Here is a 25,894-nt window from a genome sequence, read left to right as displayed (position 1 = left end):
AAGAGAACCACCAAAAGTCCACATGCAAAAAAGTGAATCTAGACAGAAGGTACACGCTTCCTAAAAACTAGCCAAGATGGATCATATGCCTACACGTAAAATGCAAAATTATAAAATTCCTAGAAAGCATTGTAGGGGGAAAATCTAAATGACCTTGGGTATGGTGGTGACTTTTCAGAGACAACATCAAAGACATGATCCATGATAGAAATAATTGATAAGCTGGACTTCACTACAGTTACAAACTGGACTTCACTAAAATTAAAAACTACTCTACAGAAGACAATATCAAGAGAACTAGAAGACGAGTCACAATCTGGGAGAAAGTATTTGCAAAGGATTGTTGCTCAAAATATACAAGAACTCTTAAAATTCAGCAATAAGAAAGCAAATAACCCAATTTTTTAAAATGGGCCAAAGACCTTAACATACACTTAACCAAAGACGGTATACTGATGGCAAGTTATCAGGGAATTGCAAATTTAAACAACAATGAGACATCGCTACACACTATTAGAATAGCCAGAACATTGACAACACTATAGAACGTTCTGGAACGTTGACAACAACGATGCTGGCGAGGGTGTGGGGCAACAGAAACTCTCCTACGTTGCTGGTGGGAATGCAAAACCGTAGAGCCATCTTGGAAGACAGTGTGACAGTTTCTTACAAAACTAAACATACTCCACACCGTACAATCGAGCAGTCATGCTTCTTGGTATTTACCCAAAAGAGCTGAACACTTTTGTCCACACAAAAACCTCTACATGGATGTTTACAACAGCTTTATTCATGGTTACCAAAACATGAAGGCAACCAAGATGTCCTTCAGTAGGCAAGTGGAAACTGTGGTCCATCCGGACAATTGAATATTACTCAGCACGAGAAAGAAACAAGCTAGCAAGCCATGAAAGGGTATGGAGGAATCTTAAATGCATATTACTAAGTGAAAGGAGCTAATATGACAAGGCTACAGGCACCCTTTCAAGTTGGCGACATGGGTTTCACTCCATTTTGTCTCTCGGGCCCCCCAAAAGCAAAAATATTTACTACCTGGCCTTTCCCAAAAAGTATTTGTTGACCCTCGTCACACTGTCACTAGATTATAGATTCCTGAGGGCAGATTCACCATTGTATCCGCAACTTCTTTTTTTTTTTTTTTTTAATTTTTTTTTTCAACATTTATTTATTTTTGGGACAGAGAGAGACAGAGCATGAACGGGGGAGGGGCAGAGAGAGAGGGAGACACAGAATCGGAAGCAGGCTCCAGGCTCCGAGCCATCAGCCCAGAGCCTGACGCGGGGCTCGAACTCACGGACCGCGAGATCGTGACCTGGCTGAAGTCGGACGCTTAACCGACTGCGCCACCCAGGCGCCCCAGTATCCGCAACTTCTAAGACAGCCTATCATGGCTTACACATCACAGCTGTCCGGGACGATATTTGTGGAGAGAATCAATGAATGCGTGAATGAGTCCTAGCTAATACCCTAACATATACTATGTATTGATGCTGACCTAGTGAGTAAAAGGTAATGCTGAGAAGCGTCCCAATCCTCCAACAACCCCGGGAGGTACCGACTCATACCCCATTTTACAGCTGAGAAGACCCAAGTTGCCCCAAGCACGGACCCCTTGACAAGGTGGACCTGGAATTCAGATCCAAGTTTGTGATATGGGAAGGCCACACTCTTGTAGGCTCCTAGCGTGAGCTTTGGCAAATGGCAGGCCCTATAAAATGATGGTTTGTTACCATAAAGTAATCATTGGGCCTAAGTTCTGTGATGTGAGCAGAAAGTGTCCCAGGACTTCCAAGAGCCAGCGGTGAAGTCTGGAGAGCTGTGGGATGAGTAACAGAGGAGAGACACTTCTCCACCAAAGCAAGTGTGACAGGCAAAAATCTTTGAAATATGAACTGATGTCTCATCTGCCCCTGAGTTATCCAGTCCCCCCTTTGGTCTGCTTCCCAGTTTCCAGAACTAAGCTCCTCGTGCCCCGAAGGAAATGGAAAGAATTTGAGAAAACACAAGATGTTCTAAGATGTTTCTTGTGCCCTCAGCAACGCCTGCCCGCCCCCATCCCTTGATTGATTGCCTTTAATGACTCCCTATGGCCCTGGAATCAGTCCATTGGCCTCAGCTGGCCTGAGACCCCGCCTGGGCTGGCTCCTGCCATTCCGGGACACTCGCTTCCTCTGGCACGTTCAAACGGGGGGCCCTTCAATTTCAGCCCCCTCCAGGCACTGTCTGGCCTCAGCATCTCTGCACATGCTCTCACCCTACCTTCTTCCCTGACCTCCAGTCTAGGAAAAGTCCTGCTCTCTGGTTGCACCTGCGATGTGTGCACCTGTGACAACGTATACTGCCTGCTGGCCTGCCACCACGCCGGATGGTAGGGCTCGTGCCCAGCGCCATGGCCCGTGGCCATGGCGCTGGGGGCACCCGGTGAAGGTGCGTTTGGCACAAATAACAAAGGCCCTGTCATGGTCTCCTTCCATGTGCTTTTGGATTTACTCTTCGCTGCACGATAGGGAGGAAAATTGTGCCGTGCCTAGGGTAGAGACGAAGACACAGGGACACAGCAGGGCTGAACACCATCTTCGAGGCCACATGGCACGGTGAAGGGAACCTGAGACCCTAGCCTGATTTCATATCCTGAACTCCTGTGGTATTTCACACGGCCGCCTCAGCTTGCGTCTGTGTCTTTTCCCTCCTCCTTCTGCACCTTTGTTCTTCCGTCCACACCCAACCTGCAGGCATTAGGTGGAGAGAGAAGACATATGATATGATATATGATATGCATAATAGTATATTGATATATTATATGTGATAATATATAGCATATATTGTATTAATAATCCTATATTATCTCTAACATGTGGTCTCTGCAACACACATTAATACTTAACCATTTCTGAGCACTTACTCCGTATCAGGTAGCTGACAGAAATCACCTTTCTTAATCTTTACCGTCGCCCTAAAGTCAGCATTCTCAACAGGGTGATACCGCTCCTGAGCGGGCCAACATGGATTCGCGGGGAGTGAAAAATCTTAGCTAGTACAACGCCTTGTGCTCCTCCAAAGCACCACAGTATATAATAAAGAGATATCCTGCGCATCTGTGGCATTAGAATTTCACGGGGAGGGAGATGATGCAGGAGGAAAAAGTCCAAAGAAACTTCTTCAAGGGGGCAATTTAAAAAAAAACACCACCCTACACTGTAAATGTCCTCGTTAACACCCCCCCCCCGAGTGCAGCCCCAGAGAGGTGAGCCCACTCCCCCAAAGTCACACAGCTAGCAATTTGTGGAGCAAAAATGCAAACCCAAGTCTAACGCCGAAAGCCAAGCCCCCCGGGTTGACCTTCGAAAGCCATCTCCGGACACTAGGTCCGCGGTGGCGGCAGGAAGGTTGCGGGAAGTGTGGTCCTCCGACTGCTGGCCACAGCGGCACGTGGGGGCTTGTCAGAAATACAGAATCTCGGTCCTGTCCCCAGGTCGGCTGTGTGAGGACCTACCACGTGCCCAGGCGACAGTCTGCATGCTCCCATGTTAAAGGAGCTGGGATTCCCGTGGTCACCAGTGAATGACCCTCAGCTACCTCGAATCGCAAAGAGACAAAGGCACCTACAATTGTCCCTCACCGCGGGTCCCCGGGGCCCAGTCAGAAACTCCCTTGCCAGACTAATTACACTTCAGGGTGTCCCGTGACTTGCTTTCAGGGTTCCCTGAAAAAGAAAGAAAAATGAAGTTCTCTTTCAGGTTTTCCGGGTAGATGATGTCAACTATTTACAGAGCACACACCCTTCTGGAGGCTTCCATTCTCTGCCCGCGGATCAGGGCGCCGTCAATCACGCCCGGACGACAGGGCCCGTCAGCCCTTCTCAACGGACGCTACCTGTCACGTCGGCTCAACGATGCACGCCTGCAATGCTGGGGACACAGGGAGAGCGAGAGTTCTGAAGGCAGGCCCGTGGCAGGAGGGGCTCCAGGGTCGCACGGGACCCACCTTTGGGGAACGGGACAGCTCGAGGCTGTCCGTTCGGTGAGGTTGCAGACAGAAGGTGGGAGAGAGGGCTTCAGGGCCCAGGGGACCAGAGCTCCCTCATCGACCGCGTTTCAAAAACCCGAGCGCGCATCAGAACCACCTGCAAGGGCTTGTCGAACCACAGGCGGCTGGCCCTGCCCTGGGGTCCAGCGGTTTCCGGGGTTCGGCGGGGCCCGACCCAGAGCATCTTCCCAACCACTGGGGGGATACGGCTGTTCTCAGGCCCGCACTCGGAGAACCGGGTCTGGGCTTCTGCTACCTTTTGTGCGAGCCTTGCACCAGCAGCCCTGACGTCACCCAGAAGCTTGCTCAAAATGCAGAACCGTGGAACCCCAGCCACTGAACAGAATCCACGTTTCAGCAAGATCCGTGGTGGGTAACGACGCACTTTCACTGCGGGGAGACGCTGGTCTGGACCCAATTACACATCAGAATGCTCTGGAGCAGCCAGTAAATGCAGATTCTTGGGGGCAGCTCTGGGCCTAAAGAATCGGGATACTTGAGGGGTGTGAGCAAGGAAATAATGTTTTTTTTTTTGTTTTTTAATTTTTTTAACGTTTATTTACTTTTGGGACAGAGAGAGACAGAGCATGAACGGGGGAGGGGCAGAGAGAGAGGGAGACAGAGAATCGGAAGCAGGCTCCAGGCTCCGAGCCATCAGCCCAGAGCCCAACGCGGGGCTCGAACTCACGGACCGCGAGATCGTGACCTGAGCTGAAGTCGGAGGCTTAACCGACTGCGCCACCCAGGCGCCCCGGAAATAATGTTTTTTTTAAGCTTATTTATTTTTTGAGAGAGAGAGCAGGAGAGGAGAGGGGCAGAGAGAGAGGGGGACAGAGGATCCAAAGCACGTTCCAGGCTGACAGCAGAGTGCCCGATGCGGAGCTCGAACCCACAAATCGCGAGATCGTGACCGGAGCAGAAGTCAGACTGAGCCACCCAGGCGCCCCAAGGAAATAGTATTTTTAAGGAAGGACTCAAGAGAAAGCTCAGGAAGTCAGCACGACTGGTCTAACCAGCACTCTCCAAACTATTGGGGTGATGCAACACGTGCCTATCAACCCAATGCCATCATTTAGCTATGTAGAAACAATACACATCTTATTATGCTAATTCACTGTGACATTACAAAGCATCACAAAATACTTAAAGCATTTTATATATACATATACACACACACACACATATATATACATACACATATATACCTATATATTTACTTATATGTAATATCAGTATGTTTCTACCCACCGCCATAAAGCTCTTTTTTTTTCTTTTTTTTTAATTTTCTTTTTTATTTTTTTAAATTTACATCCAAATTAGTTAGCATCTAGTGCAACAATGATTTCGGGAGTAGATTCCTTAGTGCCCCTGACCCATTTAGCCCATCCCCCCTCCCACAACCCCTCCCGTAACCCTCAGTTTGTTCTCCGTATTTATGAGTCTCTTCCGTTTTGTCCCCCTCCCTGTTTTTAGATTATTTTTGTTTCCCTTCCCTTATGTTCATCTGTTTTGTCTCTTAAAGTCCTCATATGAGTGAAGTCATATGATTTTTGTCTTTCTCTGACTAATTTCACTTAGCATAATACCCTCCAGTTCCATCCACGTAGTTGAAAATGGCAAAATTTCATTCTTTTTGATTGCCGATTAACACTCCATTGTATATATAGACCACATCTTCTTTATCCATTCATCCATCAATGGACATTTGGGCTCTTTCCATACTTTGGCTATTGTTGATCGTGCTGCTATAAACATGGGGGTGCATGTGTCCCTTCGAAACAGCACACCTGTATCCCGTGGATAAATGCCTAGTAGTGCCATTGCTGGGTCGTAGGGTAGTTCTATTGTTAATCTTTGAGGAACCTCCATACTGTTTTCCAGAGCGGCTGCACAGCTCGCATTTCCACACCGCCATTAAGCTCTTGCCCACCCCTCACTGGAGACCATCAGGAGCCACAGCTGAATGTTCCCAGGGAGACTCAATCACTTTGCTTAAACCCCTTCATTTAATCTTTACAACAATTACACAGTTGGAATCATTGTCCCATTTTACAGATGAGAAAGCTGAGGTCCAGACAGGGGAAGAAAGCAGCCCGCAGTCACCAGACTGGCCGGTGGCTGCGTCAGTGTTGGAGCGTATGTCTGACTGGGTTGTCGGAGCCCTTCTCCGCGACCCTGTCAGCCTGGGGTCTCCACATACAGGGGTTCCACACAAGGGACCTCCCAAGACGAAGGTCCAGTCAGTCGGGGCTCTGAGGCTCTCACTGCTGCTCCTACTAAATCCTCGGTCCTGTGACAATTTTTAGGGGCACAAAGATCATTGAGGCTTGATCTCTGCCCTTGAGGATTTCATCTACATATAAATAGGTCATTTCGATATCATCGCATAATGTGTTTTAAGTACTAAGGCCGAGGTACGTGGGGTGGGCCAGTCGAGAGCAGGGGCAATGAGGAGCCTCGGGTGTCCCTCTGCTTTCTCCATCATGACTGCCACCTCCTCCTCTCACTTTGACTCCCGAGGGGTTGCATCATTTCTCCTCTTATCACCTTCCGGTGACCAAGCAGCCAGGGGGATCCTTTGAAAACAAAGGATCAGATCACGTCGCCTGTGCTCAAAACCCTCCAGTGGCTCCCTCTTCACTGAAAGTAAAATCCCAAGATGTCACCACAGGCTACTTGAGCCCACGCTCAGTATATACATCACCTCCCACCTCTGTTCTCTGACCACTCCTGGCTCCTTGCCCCTCTTTCCTCACACCCAAGTCATCCCACCACGGGGCCTTTGCACTGACGATTCCTTCTGCCCAGAACACTCTTTCCCCAGGTGTGACTTGTTTCCACACTTTATTTATGTCTCTGCTTTTTTTAATTTTTAATGTTTATTATTTTCGAGAGAAAGACAGAGAGAGAGTGACAGAGAGCAAGCAGCGGAGGGGCAGAGGAGGACACAGAATCCAAAGCAGGTTCCGGGCTCCGAGCTGTCAGCCCAGAGCCCGACGCAGGGCTTGAACCCACTAACCGAGAGATATCATGACCTGAGCTGAAGTCAGACACTTAACCGACTGAGCCACCCAGTAGCGTCCTGCTTAACTCCTCCCCCTCTATTCTCGTAAAATTTTCCTTCACAGGACACATCACCACCTGCTATGATTTTATAGAGTTATTTGTTTACATCAGTGGTCTGTAACTGGGCAATTTTGACCCCCAGGAGACACCGTGAGATGTTGTTATCGTCAGGACTGGGGGGGTCCCTACTGGCATCTGATGAGTAGAGGCCAGGGATGTTGCTAAATGTCCCACAGTGCACAGGACAGCCCTACAACAGAGAATGACCCAGCCTCAAATGTCAACAGTGCTGAGGCTAAGGACCACAGTTTACATGTTGACTGTCTACATGTTGTTAAAGACAGTGCTTGCCACGCAGTAGATGCTCAGGATGTATTTGTTGTATGGATGAGTGAGTGGGTGAGTGGATGGGATGGATGGATGGATGGATGGATGGATGGATGGGATGGATGGATGGATGAATGGACAAATGAACAGCAGCTCAGTCTAAGAGCTCAAAAAAGTAATAACTCATCCCTCACCTCCTCACCTCCAACTTCTATCCATCCTTCAGATCTCAGTTTTTATGAGCCTTCTTTGATTCACTCCCATGCACACACACACACACACACACAACACACAACACAGTGAGCTTCTCCTGGACGTGCCTCTGACAGCCCTTCCACTTTCCTTAGCAGCATTGATCCAGAAGGTGATAATTATTTGTTTGGTTGTCTGCCCCATGCTGCCTCCTTCACTCAACTATAAATTCAGTAAGAGAGCTGTGTCTGCCTGGTCACCAATTAATCCCCAAAGTGCCTGGCAGAGTAACCACTCCCTACATTTATTGAATAAATGAAGATAATTTAGGGAAAAGAGCTTTGAAATATGGCAATAAATATATCCATTCTACAAATGAATTTGTGGATTAGTCATTAAAATATTAATTTGTTCAGCTCGAGATATAGAAATAGTAGAAGATATTTTCCCTGCCCACATCCTCTGAAAGCAGCCTGGGCCTCAGTGTCTCTTTTCCCCAGAGAAGAATGAATAAGCCCTTGTTTTCAAATAGAAGATGCTAGAAGGATCTTGATTGTCCAGAGAGAGAACCTTCAAGGGGTGGGGGAGGAAAGCAAGGTACCAATGGCCCAGTCCTAGGAACCAAGGGATGGAAAGCCAATGGAGAACTGCATCAATCTGTCATCTCCCCCAACCTTCCCGAAGGGGCTGATCATCTAGTGAAAGTGCTGATGTGGAAACTTCTAGTTTTCTACAGCTGGATGAAGGGTGCTGTGGCTTGGCCACTTTAGCAAAAAGATCCCATGTTCAGACTTGGAAAAGGCAAGGCACCAGGCTTTGAGGGAATAAAGAGCCTTTGGCCAGCAAGTATCTCAGTTTTGATCACAATGCAATCAAGACCAGAGGCCCATTTCCATGGTTTTCTAGAACCTTGAAGCTTTGCTTAAGTCGAAGGTGGGGGGAAAAAAATCCCCTCCAAGTAGGACAGAGTAGAAACATCCCAAGTGAGAAAGCAACAACATCCAACAGAAATATAATGCAAGCCACATACGCATAAGGTTAAATTTTCTAGTAGCCACGTTTAACAAGTAAACAGGTGAAATTAAATTGAATAATATATTCCACTTAACCCAATATATCCAAAATACCATTTCAACATGGAATCAGTATCAAAAATGCATTGAAAAGTATTTTCCATTCTTTTCTCCTCATTCTAGGTCTACAAAGTCCAATAAGTGTTGTGTACTCCCAGCAGATCTCGGTTTAGACGAGCTACGCTTCAAGTGCTCAGTAACCACCTGTGGCTGGTGACTCCTGAATCTGACAGCTCAGTTCTATTGGGTGGGAATTTGTAATATACCTTGGGGTCTTTGTTTCATATGAGGTAGCATCCATTTTCCCCTTTCTACTAGTGATTGCGCCCAAATTTGGGGGGGGGGGGTGGCTAACTCTTCAAATTAGTTATCTACTGCTGGTTGTTAGGTCGAATTGTGTCCCCCAACCCCCCAAAAAAGATTTGTTGGAGCCCTAAGCCCCAGTACTTGTGAATGCAATCTTACTTGGAAATAGGGTCTTTGCAGATGTAATCAATTTAAGATGAGGGTGGGCCTTGATCCAACGTGACTTATACCCTTATTTTTTATAAAGGGTAATTTGGACAGAGACACAGACATGGACGCACCAAGGAAAGATGATGTAAAGAGACACAGGGGAGATGGCCATCTATAAGCCAAGGAATGCCTGAGGCTACCAGAAGCTAGGAGATGGGCCAGGACCAGATCTTTCCCTAGAGGCTTCAGGGCGAGCATGGATGTGCTGACATCTTGATTTTGGACTTCTGGCCTCTGGCTCCCTGAGAAAATAACTTCCTGACACTCTGAACCACCCAGTCTGTAGGACTTTGTTATGGCCGCCCTACAAAACTAACATCCCACATAACAAATGGTCCCAAAATTTAGCAACTTGAAACAACAAACACGTATGATCTCACAGTTTCAGTGGGGCAGGAATCCAGGCGTGGCTGAGCCGGGTCCTCTGGCTGACGGCCTCTCACAGACTGCAACCAAGGTGTCGGCCACAGCTGTGGGCTCATCTCAAGGTTCCAACGGGTCAGGATCCACTTCTAAGTGAAATCAGTGGTGGGGGCAGGATCGGTTCCTCATGGGCTGTGGCACTGAGGGCCTCAGTTCCTCATTGGCTATTGGCTGGAGGCCTCTGTCAGTTCACCACCACGTGTGATTCTCTTTAGGGTAGCTCACACACGATCGTTGTTTCGATGCAGCCAGCAGGCAAGAAAACAAGAGAGTGCCACAAGACGGAAGCCAGTCTTCTACAACAAATACGAAAGTGATTTCCCCTCACTTTTGCCTCATTCTCTTCATCAGAAATGAGCCATTAGGTCCAGCCACACTCAGGGGGAAGGGATCACACAAAGACATGAACACTGGGAAAAAGGGGCCATCTCAGAGGCTTCCTGCCACACCATTTCAGACTTCGCCAAGGGGTAGGCAGGGGTGAGGGCTGCTCACACTCTTTCTCATCCAAGAGAGACTTGATTCACCCCTACGTCCCCAGAGCTGACCCATTTCCTGTCCTCCCCCAGCCCAGTGCTTCCCCTGGTGGTTTGTCAGTTACCCTGTGTATTTCAAAACTGAAGAGTCGATTTTGTTTCTTGCTTCCATCAAACTCTGATAAAGGGTGGGACAAATTTTCTTTGTTCGAAAAATAATAAATTATAACCCTTGAACCCAAGTATTATAAAGCAAATGCCCACCTGCTCAATGGATGGGTGGATGGATGGATTTAAATTTCTGTGTGACACGCCCACCAATCCTAATCTTTTTCATCTGCCCAAGAACTCTTGATATCAAGGTCATGATATCATTAAGCTTTCTTTTTCAGTAACACTTCTTGGTTTTTCTTTACTTAAAGCAGAATAGCAAAAATAGTGGATGTGTGTTTGTGAAAGTGTGTGTGTGTGTGTGTGTGTGTGTGTGCGTGCGCGCGCGCACATGCGCATGTGTGTCTTCGTTCACATTTATTGGCTTTCTTAGGTATTCTGAAAATTAACCAGGCCTGCTAAGGGACACTAGTAAATATTTGGTCATAAAGTATCTTCAGAGAACAATTTTCTGAGTTAACCACACCCGATAAAATCCCCTTGTGTCACTGAAAGTCTTGTCTGGCTGTCAGGCAATGAGATCGTTTTATTGAAAAGACTCATGATGTAGTGAACAAAAGCTTAGGAAATAAACTCTAATCCCCAAAGGAACAGTCGATACAACTCTACTCACACTGAAATATTCAATTTATGGCCTATATTGAATCCTATGTCTATAATTTACTGCCCTAACTACAAAAGAGTTCTTTTAATACAAACCAATTTCAATATATTTTACTATTTTCCTTGCCTCTGTTAAAGCAGAAATAACAAATTCTGCTGAAAGAGCAGAAGAACTAATGCAATAAAGATTCCCAGGGATGCATCCTACAATCCCCTACTTTTCATCAGACTCTAACTGGGTACCTAAGATTGTGTTTGGGCATTCCTATTTGTACCTGGCTTCCCAGGTAGGTCTGATATACACCCAGGACGAGAGCTCTTAGGAAACAACAATGCATTTATTCAGTAAATATTTATAGGGTACCTACTATGTGCAAGAATCCTTCCGGGTTCTGGGCACACGGCAGTAAGCAAACTAGACAATAAGGTCCCTCTCTTTGAGTAGATGGCATCTTGGAAGGGAGAGAGAAAATAAACAAGCAAAATATACACTATGAAGAATGCTCAGGAGTCAGAAAAGTCCTCACGAAGGTGATATTGGGGCAAATATCTGAAGGAAGTGAAAGAAGGGAGTAGCTCATAGATCTGGAGAAAAAATAACCAGGAGGGGTTTGGAGCAGAGGAATTGACCATCTGTCTCATATTTTTAAAGGATCCTTCTGGCTGTATTTAGAATTGACGCTGGGCGTACCAGGGAAAGGGGGATATTAGGTAGATAGTAATTGCAGCGAACCTAGTGAGAGGTGATGGGGGTGGACCAGGGTAGTAACTGAGGATGTAGGACGAGATGATTGAATTTTTTAATACATTTGAAAGTTAGGACAATAAGATTGCTCTTCCATTTGATTTGGATTATGAAATTGTTAGCACTCTGGACTGTGATTTGGATTATGAAATTAAGACAGGCTTTAAGGATGACTTCAAGGTTTTATCATGAGGGACAAGAATCATGATGCTATCATTTTCTGAATAGAGAAGACGGGGGGAGAATTACATTCGCAGAATGAAGGTTTGGAGTTCAGCTCTGGACATGTCAATGGTGCATATGCTGCATATGTCAACGGTCCAATGCTGCATAATCAATTTCCCCAAAAGTTTGTATCTTAAAACAACAAATATTTATTATCTTACAGTTTCTGTGAGTCAGGAACTTGGAGCAGCATAGCTGGATGGCTGTGGTTCATGGTCTTTCATGAGGTGGCAGTCAAGATATCAGCTGGGGCTGCAGTCTTATGTGAAGGCTTGCCTGGGGCTGGAGGGTCCACTTTCAAGATGGCGCCCTCACACTGCCATTGGCAGGTGGCCTCAGTTCCTCACCATGTGGGTCTCCCCATAGGACTTGTTGAGTGTTCTCACATCACGGCAGCCACCTTTCCCCACAGTGAGTGATCTGAAAGAGGCAGGCAGAAGTCACAATGCCTTTTATGACCTAGTCATGGAACTCAAACACTGTCGTTCCCATAATAATCTATTAGAAGCAAGTCATTAATTCAACCCACACTCAAGGAGAGGGAAAGTAAGCTTCACTCCTTGAAGGATGTTGTGTCAAAGAACTTGTGAACCTTTTTTTAAACCCTCCACATGCCTATCAGACATTCCATTGGAGTTATTACATATTAGTTGAATATACAGATTTGGAGCTCAATGGAGAATCTGCAAGGGAGACAGAGCCCAAGAGTGGGTACCATATGGCCATCACCGGCATTATGATATTCTTATGCCATAGTGGGTATGAACACAAGCTTTAGTATTAAATGTGAATTCAAATTCCAAGTCATACACTCACTAGCCCTTTGATCTTCATTATCACGCACAAACCTCATGAGGTCCCACTTTTTTTTTCTTTATAAAATGGGGATAATAACAATTACCTAGTCTTACCCCCACGGAGCTTTGGTTCACCCAGAAACCTGAAAGCTAGGTAAGTTGGTTTCCCAAAGAAAATACAAATTGTGGTACCAGCAGAAAGAGGAAGGAGACTAGACACGCAAAACCAACAAAGGCCCCTACAGACCTTTTAGGAAGACCAATGCCAACCGATCCCCAGAAAATATGTTCAGATGTTGATATGTAAAACCCTTCTCTGTTCCAAGAAATGGTCAATAAAGTCCTCAATACCTATTAAATGATTGGTGTGAGTGGATTTCTGTCGTTTAAATTGTTTTTAATGTTTATTTATTTTTGAGAGAGAGACAGAGCATGAGCGGGGCAGGGGCAGAGAGAGAGAGAGAGAGAGAGAGAGAGACAGAATCCAAAGTAGGCTCCAGGTTCTAAGCTGTCAGCACAGAGTCCAATGCAGGGCTCGAACCCACGCACCATGAGATCATGACCTGAGCAGAAGTCGGAAGCTTAATCAACTGAGCCACCCAAGCGCCCTGAGTTTCTGTAGTGGAAGATGAAGGCAGGACAGAGTTTCAGGGAGGCAGGGAGGAGAAAGAGACAGTACAAGAGACAGAAACAAGAGACCAAGAGAAAGTAACCCCTAAATTCCCTAAATCCCCACAGGAATTAGAGGAAATCTTTGGGAAAGCTTTGGAACTGCTCTGGTTCAACGAATGAGGACTTCAAGGCATTCTTCACCTCGATATCACAGGGCAAGAGGTTCTCTAGCTGATCATACTTTTTAAACTGTATCCAGCACCACACCCAACAGAGTTTAGAAAAACTCACCTGAATTATGAACGCCCCCCCGCCCCGCACCAAACTTCCAAACTTCCGATGGCAAGTGGGAAACGGAAGAGACAGTGAGAGCGATCATCAACTCCAAGAAAACAAAGAAGCTAAGGGGATGAGAGGTGGACGAACCCCAGTTTTAGAAGAGCTTAAGATCACTACATTTGTAGACAGAGAGCTACTCTGAAGGAAGCTTATTCATTTTTATAATGATTTTACGAATGTCTGAGCATTTTTGATGAAATCCTTCAGATCTATAAAAAGGTATTGGAGAATAACAAAGCAAACACCTGTGTTCTTACCACCCGGTTTAAAAAAATGGGGGGAGGGAACTTTACTTGGTTAACAATACTTGTAGAGTGATTTGGGTCTTTTAACCATGGGTATGCATGTCTGTGATAAACACAAAAAAAATGAAAGCTGGGATTAAAAACTCAAACTAATTGCAGACTGAGCCACAGAAGGAATTTTAGCAGTAAGATGACAGTGGCTATATCTTCTGTGCTCATAACGAACTATGGCTTTGAGCAGCTGTTTTTCTTTAATGAAGAAATAATTACATCCAAAGTGCTTTTACAGGAGACTCCTGTGAGCCCTCCCCTCTCTGATCATATTTCGCTCCTTCTTTCCCAAGATAACCACTATCCCGAATGTGATGTGTGCCTGTGAATATCTTTATATTTTTATCCCTGTATGATATATAGTGTTGTTTTCTGTGTTCCTTAAACTTCATACCAACGGTATCATTCTGTACTTATCTCTCTGCAACTCGCTTTTCACTCGATGTTGGTTTTTGAGCTGTGTCCGTGCTGCAAAGCACAATCCCAGCTCCCTCCGATCGGGGCAAAAGTTCTCCTGATCGATTGAGTCACTCTGCTCCTCATCGATTGATTCAGACCTTCTGTCTGTTACAGTGTTTGGCAAAGAGATACTCTTGAAGTTGACTCCTGGTCCATGGGTGTAAGTTTTTCTAGGGATCCACTGGGGAAAGAACAGCAGAGTCATGGAGCGTGCCCATGAAAACCCCCTTTACCCGAGGGCTTTTCTCATACACGGAACAAAATGTCATCAAATTTTTGACCAGAGACGCCTAATCCCTGCAGTCTCCCCATCCTCTCCCTCAGTCGGGAATGTCTTCCCTTTCTTGGCACCATTGACACCCTGCTCTTTCTAGAAAATTCTGGCACCCACAGTTCTCCTCAGTCTTCCTCCCTCTTGATTCCTCTGTGGTGTTCGGCCCTGTTGACTCAGGGTCGGGTAGGGACAGACACTCAGCAATTGAAGACACGTTTTCTCACTCACGGGACCAGCATTGTCCAAGAGAAATACAACGTGAGCCACACATGTACTTTGCAATTTCTAGTAGCCACACTGAAAGAAACAAGAGCCAGGTCTTAATAATATATTTTGTTTAATTCAATGTATCCAAAAAAATGATTTTTAACCTATAATAGAAACATTATAAAATATATTCCACAGAGTCTTTTTTTTTTTAATAAATCATCCAAATCCGCTGTGTGCCTTACGCATACGGCACATCTCGGCACGGATAAGCCATGTTTCAAATGCTTGAGAGCTTTACGCGGCTAGTCACTGCCACGGGGAAACATGGTCATCCAGACTTTGTTTCCCAAAGCGTGGTAGATCCCAGGTGATTTCTACACCCATCCGAGTCTAAAAGGTGGCTTGGGTAGTTCTTGGAGACCGAAAGATCTAGGACCACCCCCCACCCCCAGCCCCGCTCCATGGCCTTCTTCTTCAATCATTCATTCACCAAACGTTTGTTAACCCCCAACTCTGCCGAGCACCAGGCTGGGTCCTGAGGATAAACTGGAGGGGGGTCCATATATGGCCCATGCCCTCAAGGAAATTACTATCTGTTCAAAGTTATACAGAAAACCAACGTGCCCTGGTATAAGCAAAAATGCAAATTATGGAATTATGATTAAGAACATGGAGTCTGGAATCAGGCGGCTGTTCTCAGGCAAGTTTCTGTATCTCTCTGCTCCTTCGGCTCTAAAAATGAGAAAACGGTTGTGTTGGGCACTGCTGGGTCCTTACCCGGCACCATGTCCCTTTCTTCCCCACTAACAGACTTTGTTTCTGTGCTCATCTCTCTCCTGCATGGCCTAGGTGACCAGGGAAGACCAGCTTTCAGTGCATGACATTACCCTGGCCAATGTGCCCACTGTGTCACATGCTTATCCCCAAACCAGATGGCCAGAGGGATAGAGGGTACCAGTGGCCAAGCCCTGAGTTCCAGACTCATTCCCAGATTCAGGGGTAGAGTGAATTCCACCCAGAGCCCACGGAGGTAGACGGGGGGAAGCCCTCAGAAGGAAAAAATCAAGGGATTATTCCCAAAAAGAGAAATGATAGCCTGACCATCAAAATACACCTCCTAATGTACAACTCCTCCTTCTTGGCCGGGAACAGCGAGACCCTAGAGGGGAACTAGATTTTCTTGAGAACCTACAGTGTGCCAGGTGTCACATGTAACCACATACATTATACGCTGTCCACATCACCACCACATACATTATCACCAGGTGTCCCTTGTCACACAAGGTAAACAATTTCATTTTCAAGTAACAGAAAAGAAAACCAAGGCAGGAGAAGTGGAGTAATCCGCTTGAAATCACATGTGTAGGAAGCGGCAGGCGAGGACACCACCCAGAGAGAGTGGCTCCAAGCTTGTGACCACCCCTGCATGAGATGTAATTTCACCCTCCCCCCCCCTCCGCTGCTGCCCCCCTCTCGCTATCCTGGGCTCTCAATGCCAGACCTCTGTTTTCACGGCTCATTCCTTACAGAATGAACGCCAACAGGTGTCAGTCTCGCTAAAAGGTAGAGCACTCAGCAGGCGTCTCTTTAAGGAACCCATGTCTGCATCTCTCCCTCGTCCTTGGCAAATCACCCCCGCTTGAGTCTAGAGAATTCTGTAAACTAATGGGGAACAGCATGAGCCCTGGGCCTGACAGATTCAGGTCCCAGCTCTTCCAGATGACTACAGATGTGACCTCAGGACAGTTTCTCGACCTCTCAGTGCCTCAGCTTCCTTCTCTGTCAAATGGGTCAAATCAGAGGGCCTTTCTCATAGGGTTGGGAGGCGAAAACGGGGGCATCAGCCAGTTGGCAGACACAGTGAAATGAGTTATGGCTGTGAGCCTTTTAAGATTATTCCACTGAAGGGACGCCTGGGTGGTTCCGTCAGTTGAGCATCCGACTTCGGCTCAGGTCATGATCTCGCGGTCCGTGAGTTCGAGCCCCGCGTCGGGCTCTGTGCGGACAGCTCGGAGCCTGGAGCCTGCTTCCGATTCTGTGTGTCCTTTTCTTTCTGCCCCTCCCCTGCTCATGCTCTGTCTCTCTCTGTCTCAAAAATAAATAAGCCTTAAAAAAATTTTTTTAATGCAAATATATAGATGCAGGGAATGAGGCTGTTTACATCTGCAAAAACTTTGCACCTCTATGTAAAGCATGGGAAACATCTTGAAAGATACATTAAGGATTCTCTCCGAGGAGAGAGGAAGAGGGCAGGGGATGAAAGGGTGGCCTGCCATTCTGCATGATTTGAATAGCTTCCGTGACCCTGTTGATGTTTTCTTGGAAAAATTGTGTAAGCCATGAGATGAGATACGGCTCAGTAAAAAGAAAGACCACCGTGCAGGGATGATTCATGGTCTTCCTGACAGCCCATCTCCCTGAAAAAAATGCACATTTTGCACATCTGTACAAAACCACGTTCAGGGCATCCACAGAGTCACTAGAAACTGTCCATGAGACCTAGTGACCCCTGGCTTAAAACACTTGCAAGGGAGAGACGGAGTGTGGGAGATCAATGGTGCCACGAGTCCTTGGCCACTCCTCCCACGGTGAGGTAGGATCTGAGCCCACTCCCCCGGAATCTGAGCCAGCCTTAGTGATTTGCTTGGCCAGTAGAATGCAACAGAAGGGGTGTTCTGGGACTTTGGGGGCTAGTCATAAGAGGCCCCACCTGCAGCTCTACCCGAGCCCCTTGAGACCCTCTTCCAGGGGAATCCAGCCTCCACGGAAGGACTCTGACTCCCTGATGTCACCATACGGCAGAGGCCTTGTGTCGTAGACAATCCCAGTTGAGCCCAGTGGCACAGCCATCCTTGCCAAGGCACCAGACATTGAGTGAAACCACGTTGTACCTTGAAGACCAGCCCATCCACCGGCCTTCGGATGATCTTGGTTGACACCATGAAGAGCAATGGTGAGCCCTGGCTAAACTCCTGACCCACAAAATCAACAGATATATACTGGTCGTGGCTTTAAGCTACTGAGCTTGGGGATAGTTTGTTACTTGTCAATAATTAGAACAAGAAGGGAATGTGCTCCTGTGATCTGGGGTGAAGGTGGGGATCCCACCCATCCCAGGACCCTGGAAGAGGTTCTCTCTTCAGACGTGGTGCATTAGGTGTGTCCTAACCTTTGATTGGAGAAACTTCCACCCTTCCTTCCTTCCTTCCTTCCTTCCTTCCTCCCTCCCTCCCTCCCTCCCTCCCTTCCTTCCCACTTCCTTCCTTCATTCTTTTCCTTCTTCTTCCTTCCTTCCTTCTTCCTCCTTCCTTCCTTCCTTCCCTCTTCCTTCTTCCTTCCTTCCTCCCTCCCTTCCTTCCCTCTTCCTTCCTTCCTTCTTTTCCTTCCTTCTTCCTTCCTACCTTCCTTCCTCTTCCTTCCTTCCTCTTCCTTCCTTCCTTCCTTCCTTCCTTCTTTCCTTCCTTCCTTCCTTCTTCCTCCTTCCTTCCTTCCTCCCTCCCTCCCTTCTTTCCCTCTTCCTTCCTTCCTTCCTTCTTTTCCTTCCTTCTTCCTTCCTTCCTTCCCTCTTTCCCCAAATTTTAATTGAGCACTTCCTAAATTGGTTCAAGTCATGGTCCAGACTCGGGAAACACAGATCAGTTAGCTAAGGTCCCTATTCTCCAGGGATTCCAAGTAGGAGATGGATAGACACACAAATAATTATCTTTTGAAATCATAGATATAGAAACCATGGTTGTTTTATGATGGTAATAATAAAATCCTTTGCATTAATTGGCTTTATATGGATAAACTCAATCCATCCCCTGAGATGGGTTCCACTCCTATTTCTACTCATCTAATGAACCACTTGAAGCACACAGACACTGCGAGATGCATCCAAAATCATGTGAACAAGAAGTCACAGTCAGAATATGAACCCAAGCTGTCTGGTTCCAAAGCCACCAGAGATGTTAGGGAGAAGAACAGACTGTGGGGCCCCCAAGGAGAAACGAGATACCCTCGAGGCAATGCTGACCACTCAGGTCCAGGCCAAGGTGTTTTGCCTGAAACACCTAGGTCCGAAATGGAAGAGATGGTAAGGAGCAATCAGGTTCAAGACGGCTGTGGACAGTCATCCTGACGGGGTTGGCTGATGGCTGCATTTGGGGTAAGAGAGGACAGAGGTCAAACAGGGAGCACGATCCTATGGGAAAGTCAAGGGTTGGGTTTGGGCTGCGATAATTTGGAACGCCGGAAATCCCGGGTGCATTCTGGTGGCCCGTGGCGAAGGAGTCCACTTTCTCGAAGGAAGAGATTTCACTCTTGAAAAAATAACCTGCTCGAATTCATAGAAACAGAAAGTAAACCAGTGGTTGCTCGGGGCTGGGGGGACTGGGAGGGGAGAGTAGATTCGGTGAGGACGGGGTTTCAGTTTGGGAAGACAAGACGTTCTAGAGTTGGAGGGTGGTGATGGGGGCAGAATGGTGGGAATGGACTTAATGTCGCAGAGTTGAAATGGCAAAGACGGTCAGTTTTACACTGTGTCTGTTTAATCACAGTAAACAACAAAATAACCTGGAGTTTTGGATTCTCTTGAAAAGTTGGATGATCTGGCGAGTCTGTGGTTCTCCTCCAGGCCCGCCCCCCTGAGCCCACTCAGGTTTGGGGCTCCTCAGAAGCCCCCGTCCAGCCTTCCAGAGAACATTCCTCTTTCTGACGATCCCCTTTGCTTCCTGCCGTCCCCGGGGCCCAGGAGGGGTTAGTGCAAGGAGTCAGGCCGAGAAGGACGGCCAGGCTGGGACCTCGCCCTACTAGTCCATCACTAATTATGATGATTGGTGTTGCCCAGTGATTAGCCAGCTGTGCTGCCAGCATTAAACGGTCATTTATCAAAGCCTGAAACTCCTTCTTCGATGGAAAAGCGCGGCCCTCGCCCTGCACTCGGGCAAACAGAGGCCGCTCAAACCGCCCTTGTCAGCGTGGAGGCCAGGGTTCCAGCCTGCTCGGCCCCTGATGCGTGCAGAAAGGGGCGAGAGCAAAGCACGGATCACGGCCAGGAGACAAGTCTGCGTGTCACAGGCGTGTGTGTGTGTGTGTGTGTGTGCGCGCGCGCACGTGTGTGTGCGCTCGCATGCACGAGCGTGCCTGCATGAAAGATGCTTAGAATTCAGAGCCACATTCCCGAGCAGCGTGTCCCTCCCACAAACACCCCAGCAGCCCTGGTCTCCGTCCGGGGACTGAATGAAGAGGAGCTTTCTTTTTCCCTCTTTTTATTTTTACTTATTTGTTTGTTTGAGCTTCGGAGGGCTGTGACTACAAATTACCACAAACTAAGCGGCTTAAAACGGCAGATTCCTCCTCCCCCGGGCCCGGAGGCTGTGAGTCCCAACGGCGGGTGTCAGCAGGGCCGAGCTCCCTCCTGGGGCCTCAGGGAAGGATTCTTCCTGCCTCTCCCAGCTTCTGGCTGCTCTGTGCCCCTTGGCTCATGGCCTTGTCCTTGCAATCTTGGCCTCTGGGTGCACTTGGCCATCACCCTGTGTCTGCTGGGTTCCTCTTTCTGTCTCACTGGCCTCGGGGCCCACCCTGAGCCAGGATGATCTCATCTTGGGGTCCTCACCTTAACTACATCTGCAAAGACTCTTATTCCAAAAAACAAGGTCACATTCTGGGGTTCCAGACGGACAAATCTTTTGGGAGGATACAATGCAAGCCACACGTCCTCAAATATCAGACCTTGATCCTAAAGGCCCCTGGGCCCCTGGAAGAGGTCATCTCGGCCCTCCTGGGGCTCCTGCCCATCTCAAGGCTCAAACGGCCCGGGGCCTTCGGCACAGGTGTGGGGTGAGGGTAGAGCATCGGTCCTCAGCCATCAGTCAACCCAGAAAAAGGCCCTTGTCTGTACAGGGCCTCCACCGTCACTATGCCGCAGAGGGACGTGCTTACTGGAACAGCACATCACACGCCTTCAGGGGCATCATCCTCCGTGGTCAGGGGTCCTTCAGGGCTGCGTCGGTGGGCAGGTCACTTAGATTCAAGACCCCGCTCGCACACTTCCTAGCTGGGCAACTTTGGGTACGTACTTAACCTCTGTGCACCCAGTTTCCTCGTCTAAGATACAGAAATAATAGCGCTGCCTCACAGAATTTTCGTGAGCCCCGAGTGCCTGGCACAGAACAGGTGCTCCGTGCCTGCTTGTATCATCATCCTCATCCTCGTTATTATCGGAGCCACGGGGGCCAGGGCACATCAGCCAGAAGCTTGCAAAGGTACCGCTTTTATCCGAGGTCTCTTTTAAATTTTGAACCAATATTTTCATAAGGGAGAGTTCCCATAAAAATCCCGATTTCAAGCTTTTTTGTGACAATTTTTTTAAATTGTTTTCATGTTTATTTATTTATTTTGAGAGAGAGAGAGGGGGAGCCAGGAGGGGCAGAGAGAGAGGAAGACAGAATCCCAAGCAGGCTCCCCACTGTCGGCACAGAGCCCAATGCGGGGCTCGAACCCTCGAACCGCGAGATCGTGACCCAAGCCGAAGTCGGACGCTTCACCGACAGAGCGCCCCAGGCGCCCCAAGATTTCGGGCTTTTCTAAAAAAAACTCCGGAGACTTGGCAACTTTGGGGTCGCATCCCCACCTGGCACCCGTTGGCTGTAGGTAAGTAGCCACTGTTCTCTTTAAATGTGTCGAGGGCCCCAGGCCCCCCTCCCGGGTTCACAGGTACACACATCCTCTCGCGCTCCTGAGCCACCCTGGGGCCCCCCGGCCCTGGCAACACTGGAGCTTGCCGTCCCCTCATCTCCCCAGACGCAGCTGATGCCAGATGGGTTGTGTGGCATTGCCGGGGCCACCCAGCTTGCCGCAGTGGAACTGGAGCCCCGGCCTCCTGGCTGCCAGCTTCCTTGTTGCCCCTGAGACATTTGTAAATGTGGGATGACCCCGCTCGACGCTGTCGGATGACAGAAATGGAAGAGAATGTGGCAGCCTTCTCTTCCGGTCTCACGTTCAGGCTGGCTGTTTCCAAATGATGGAAGTTGGTCCAAAGGAGGGGTTCTGGAATTGTTTGTGTGTGGCAGAGACCCCCCGGGGCAGTCTGGTGAATCCCGCAAAACCCTGCTCGGAAGAACGTCGAAAGCCACATAAAATAAAATCCATAGGATTACAAGCAAAGTCAATTGCTTTTAAAATGAAATCACTGAAACGTCTATAAAAAACAAATTTGAGATGCCGGAACACAGGTGCTTCTGGATGAACGCACTGAGTAACAAGAGTGAGAGCGGAGTTTAATACCTGCCGTAATCCCAACATCAATGACGAGTGAATAATATTTCCGGATATCCACAACTGCCGGGATGTGATAGCAAAGTATCTGTGGCTTCCACGGCTGGCAAAACTTTGGGTATTGCTACTACTATGCGGTAATCAAGAAATTGCTACATTAGAAGTAAATTTGGGGGTTGCCCGGGTGGCTCAGTCGGTGAAGCGTCCGACTTCGGCTCAGGTCATGATCTCACGGTTCGTCGGTTCGAGCCCCGCGTCGGGCTCTGTGCGGACAGCTCGGAGCCTGGAGCCCGCTTCGGATTCTGTGTCTCCCTCTCTCTCTGCCCCTCCCCGCTCGTGCTCTCTCTCTCTCCCTCTCAAAGCTAAATAATACACATTAAAAAATTTTTTTTAAAAGAAGTCAACTTGGTGAATGTAAATGTGTGAGACTTTTTCCTTTGCAAGTTCTCAGATCTGCTAAATTCTATCCCTGCAACGCCCAGGCTGAGAACCCCTCCCAGAGGATGGGCTGGGAGGTGATGGCACCTGTAACGGAGGGCTGAGGTCCGGCGAGCGAAGCACAGAGGGGCACCGCCCTGTGTTGATAGCATGTCTGCAGACTTGTGATGCTCCCTCATCAAGGGGCAGAAGCTGACCTCAGATGACAGGAGGAGAGAAGCAATGCACCTTCCCCCCCAAACCCCCAGACAGGACACACGGTGCATCTTGTACAATGCAGACGTCGGGGTGCCGACCCCCCGGGCGGTCGAAAATCCGAGTAAGCTAGAGAAGAGAAAATGTTATCAAGAAAATCATAAGGGAGGGACACCCGGGTGGCTCAGTTGGTTAAGCCTCTGCCTCTTGATTGCAGCTCAGGTCATGATGTCACGTACGGCGACACGGAGCCCCGCGTCGGGCTCCGTGCTGACGGCTCAGAGCCCGCTCGGCATTCTCTCTCTCCCTCTCTCTCTCTGCTCCTCCCCTGCTCACTCGCTCTCTCCCTCGCTCTCTCTCTCTCAAAATATATTTTTAAAAAATTGTTAGAAAACCAGAAGAACCTTCTGGAAAAGCAAGAGTCAATCTCTCATGTTTTTCCACCTCCACGAATAACCAAAACAAAATTACCTCAGAAGAGCCTGCCTTAACTGAGTGTTTACCATGTGCCAGGCCCCCTTCAACTGGAATTAATGCACTCATGAAATCCTTCCAACGGTGTGAAATTGGTACCATCGATACCCCATCTCTCCTGGGGGACCACGTCCTAGGTGAGCAAGTACAACTCATCAAGAAGATGGGCAACCGCCTGACTTACTTCCGCGGTCTGGCCGCCTCCAGGCGGGGCTGGGCCAGGATCTCTTTGAAAGGCTCACCCTTGAGCACAGCCAGGAGCCTCTGGAGCCCAGCAGCCTCCCCGGTGCCCCTCTGGCATCCCCCTGGTGCCCGAGTGTCTCCCGCAGCCAGTAGACAGCTTTCCAACCACCCCTTCGCCCTCTCCCGAGCCACGGAACAAACAGAAACAAGAAAGCTTTTTGCAGAAAACAAAAATCTCACAGATGAGGAGACCGTGGCTCAGACCATGTACTCAAAGCACAGGGTTGGAAGTTGAAAGCAGTGCCCACAGTCCCCACACCACAGTGAAACGCTGAGGACAGAGGTCAAGGTAGAGTGGCATAGACTTGGTTGAGCCCTCTTCTAAGACTCCTCTTCTTTGCTCTTTCAACGACCTAATATTTGGGTCTCAGGGCCTAAAGGAGTGAAACCCAATGCTATTCGGATGCCTACAATCCCATCCTGATCATTCCTCTCCTTAGCGTAACATTTCGATCTCTGCCAGCACATTTTGGGGATGCCGTGAATTATCATCGGTGGTTAATACCTCGGTGTAAATGAGTGTTTTGGTAAGGATGCTAACAGTCTTCCAGAGACTCATGTTCTCTCTTTGGAGTGCGGAGATATTGCGAAGTTGAACTGTCTTCTCTTTAAGGAAGGAGAACCGACCCTCTTTAGCACGGAGGGCCCGGCAAGCCCAAACTGATTCAGAGCTCCGCTGTTCGCCGAGCTAACTAGCAGTCCGGTGGCTTCCAGAAGTCCCCTTGCACGTGTTAATGGCGCAAGCCTTTGATTTGGATGAAGGAGGAGATTGCAGCATTTCATCAGTGGGGCTCTGTTTGTGTGTCCGCACGTGGGCGTGTGTTTGATGCATTTGCTTCGGTGGAACATCACCCCTGGGCGTGAGTTGGAGGGAAGAGGCAATCGAGGGTGGCATAGCGGTCATCTTTGGGACCAGCTTCAAGAGAGAAGCCACCAACCAGAGGACCTGATTCATGAGGAGCTTCTATGAGACTCTAAGCGTAAGCATCACTGCTTGGGCAGAGCTGAGGCTGGAAAGAAATGTTAGGCATCCATTTGAGGATGAAATGTAAAAGGTCACCTAAAACCTCAGTAATCAGGGGGAATGATATTCTAATGCATTTTTTTAAATTTTTTTTTAACATTTATTTATTTTTGAGACAGAGCATGAACGGGGGAGGGGCAGAGAGAGAGGGAGACACAGAATCGGAAGCAGGCTCCAGGCTCTGAGCCGTCAGCCCAGAGCCCGACGCAGGGCTTGAACTCACGGACCGCGAGATCGTGACCTGAGCTGAAGTCGGACACTTAACCAACTGAGCCACCCAGGCGTCCCTCTAAGGCATTTTTTAAAAGATCAAAATCAAGGGGGCGCCTGGGTGGCTCGGCCAGTTAAGCATCCAAGTTCAGCGCAGGTCATGGTCTCCCCGTTTGTGAGTCCGAATCCAGCATCAGGCTCTGTGCTGATGGCACAGAGCTTGCTTGGGATTCTCTCTCTCTCTCCCTCTCTCTTTGCACACCCCCCCCCTTGTTTGCATTTGCTTTCAAAAATAAAATAAGACATTTTTAAAAAATCAAAATTAGGGATGGCCTGGGTGACCCAGTCGGTTAAGCATCCTCCTCTTGATTTGGGCTCAGGTCATGATCTCAGGGTCAGGGGATCGAGCCCCATGATGGGCCCTGAACCAAGCATAGAACCTGTTTGAGATTCTCTCTCTCTTCTTCTGTTCCTCTCTTCCACCGGTGCTCCCTCTCTCTCTCTGTCTCTCTCTCTCTCTCTAAATTAAAAATAAAAATAAATAAATCAGACACTTCAGATTTTGAAGAAAAAAAATGTTAAGTAAAACAAAAAAAATTTTTTTTTAATTCATGTCCCGAAATAAAGCCATGGTGAAGATAATGCCAACATTTTGAATTAAGGACAGGATCAGAAGCTGAGACACAACATGGATAAATGAGCTGGGGAGAGAAACCTTCCAGAAGCTTCTTCAGGGAAGCTGCACCGCCCTGGCCCCTCAGGATGGGCAACCACTGGAACTTCGAGAGGCAGAACCTGCCACAGAGAGTGACATCTTCAAGGGCACCGTTGCAGCGGGCAGGCATCAGATGCTACAACCAGCAGGACGTGCCAGCTTTGCTCCTGAGCCCCACTAAGAACCACCCCAGGGGGCTGTGGGAAGCAGGGACATCCCACCCACCCTAATTACCGGCAAGAAGCCACTAGAAGAAACCACACATCACTGGAGCGTCGGCGAGAAAGGAAAGCCTAGAGGTGTTCCTTCATTCTATCAACGAAGATCGGTGCCCAGCGCGTCCGGGCTGCCGGCAGAGAGGCAGGGTGAGAGTGAACCCACATCAAGTGAATTGCCGATCGCGAGGTGTGTCTAGGGTGGAGGAACAGAGAAAGGGTTGAGGTCAAGAGCAGAGGCTTGAAGACAAGTAAGGTCTGGAGACCTAATG

At 48.3% G+C, this 25,894-nt stretch overlaps 1 long non-coding RNA gene across 1 annotated transcript; it reads right to left on the bottom strand.

Moving 5' to 3' along the window:
• Positions 1-2,029: 2,029 nt before the first annotated feature.
• Positions 2,030-12,283, bottom strand: LOC122467258. The gene is made up of 3 exons (XR_006292872.1): positions 12,026-12,283; positions 9,602-9,940; positions 2,030-2,747 (listed from the first exon to the last, which is right to left on the bottom strand). It is a non-coding gene; the product is annotated as an uncharacterized LOC122467258 (long non-coding RNA).
• Positions 12,284-25,894: the final 13,611 nt, after the last annotated feature.

Source organism: Prionailurus bengalensis, chromosome A3, assembly GCF_016509475.1.
Source record: "Prionailurus bengalensis isolate Pbe53 chromosome A3, Fcat_Pben_1.1_paternal_pri, whole genome shotgun sequence".
In the NCBI taxonomy this organism is placed as follows: domain Eukaryota; kingdom Metazoa; phylum Chordata; class Mammalia; order Carnivora; family Felidae; genus Prionailurus; species Prionailurus bengalensis.
Note: the sequence above shows the minus strand (reverse complement) of the source record. Positions and strands in the feature narration are given on the sequence as shown.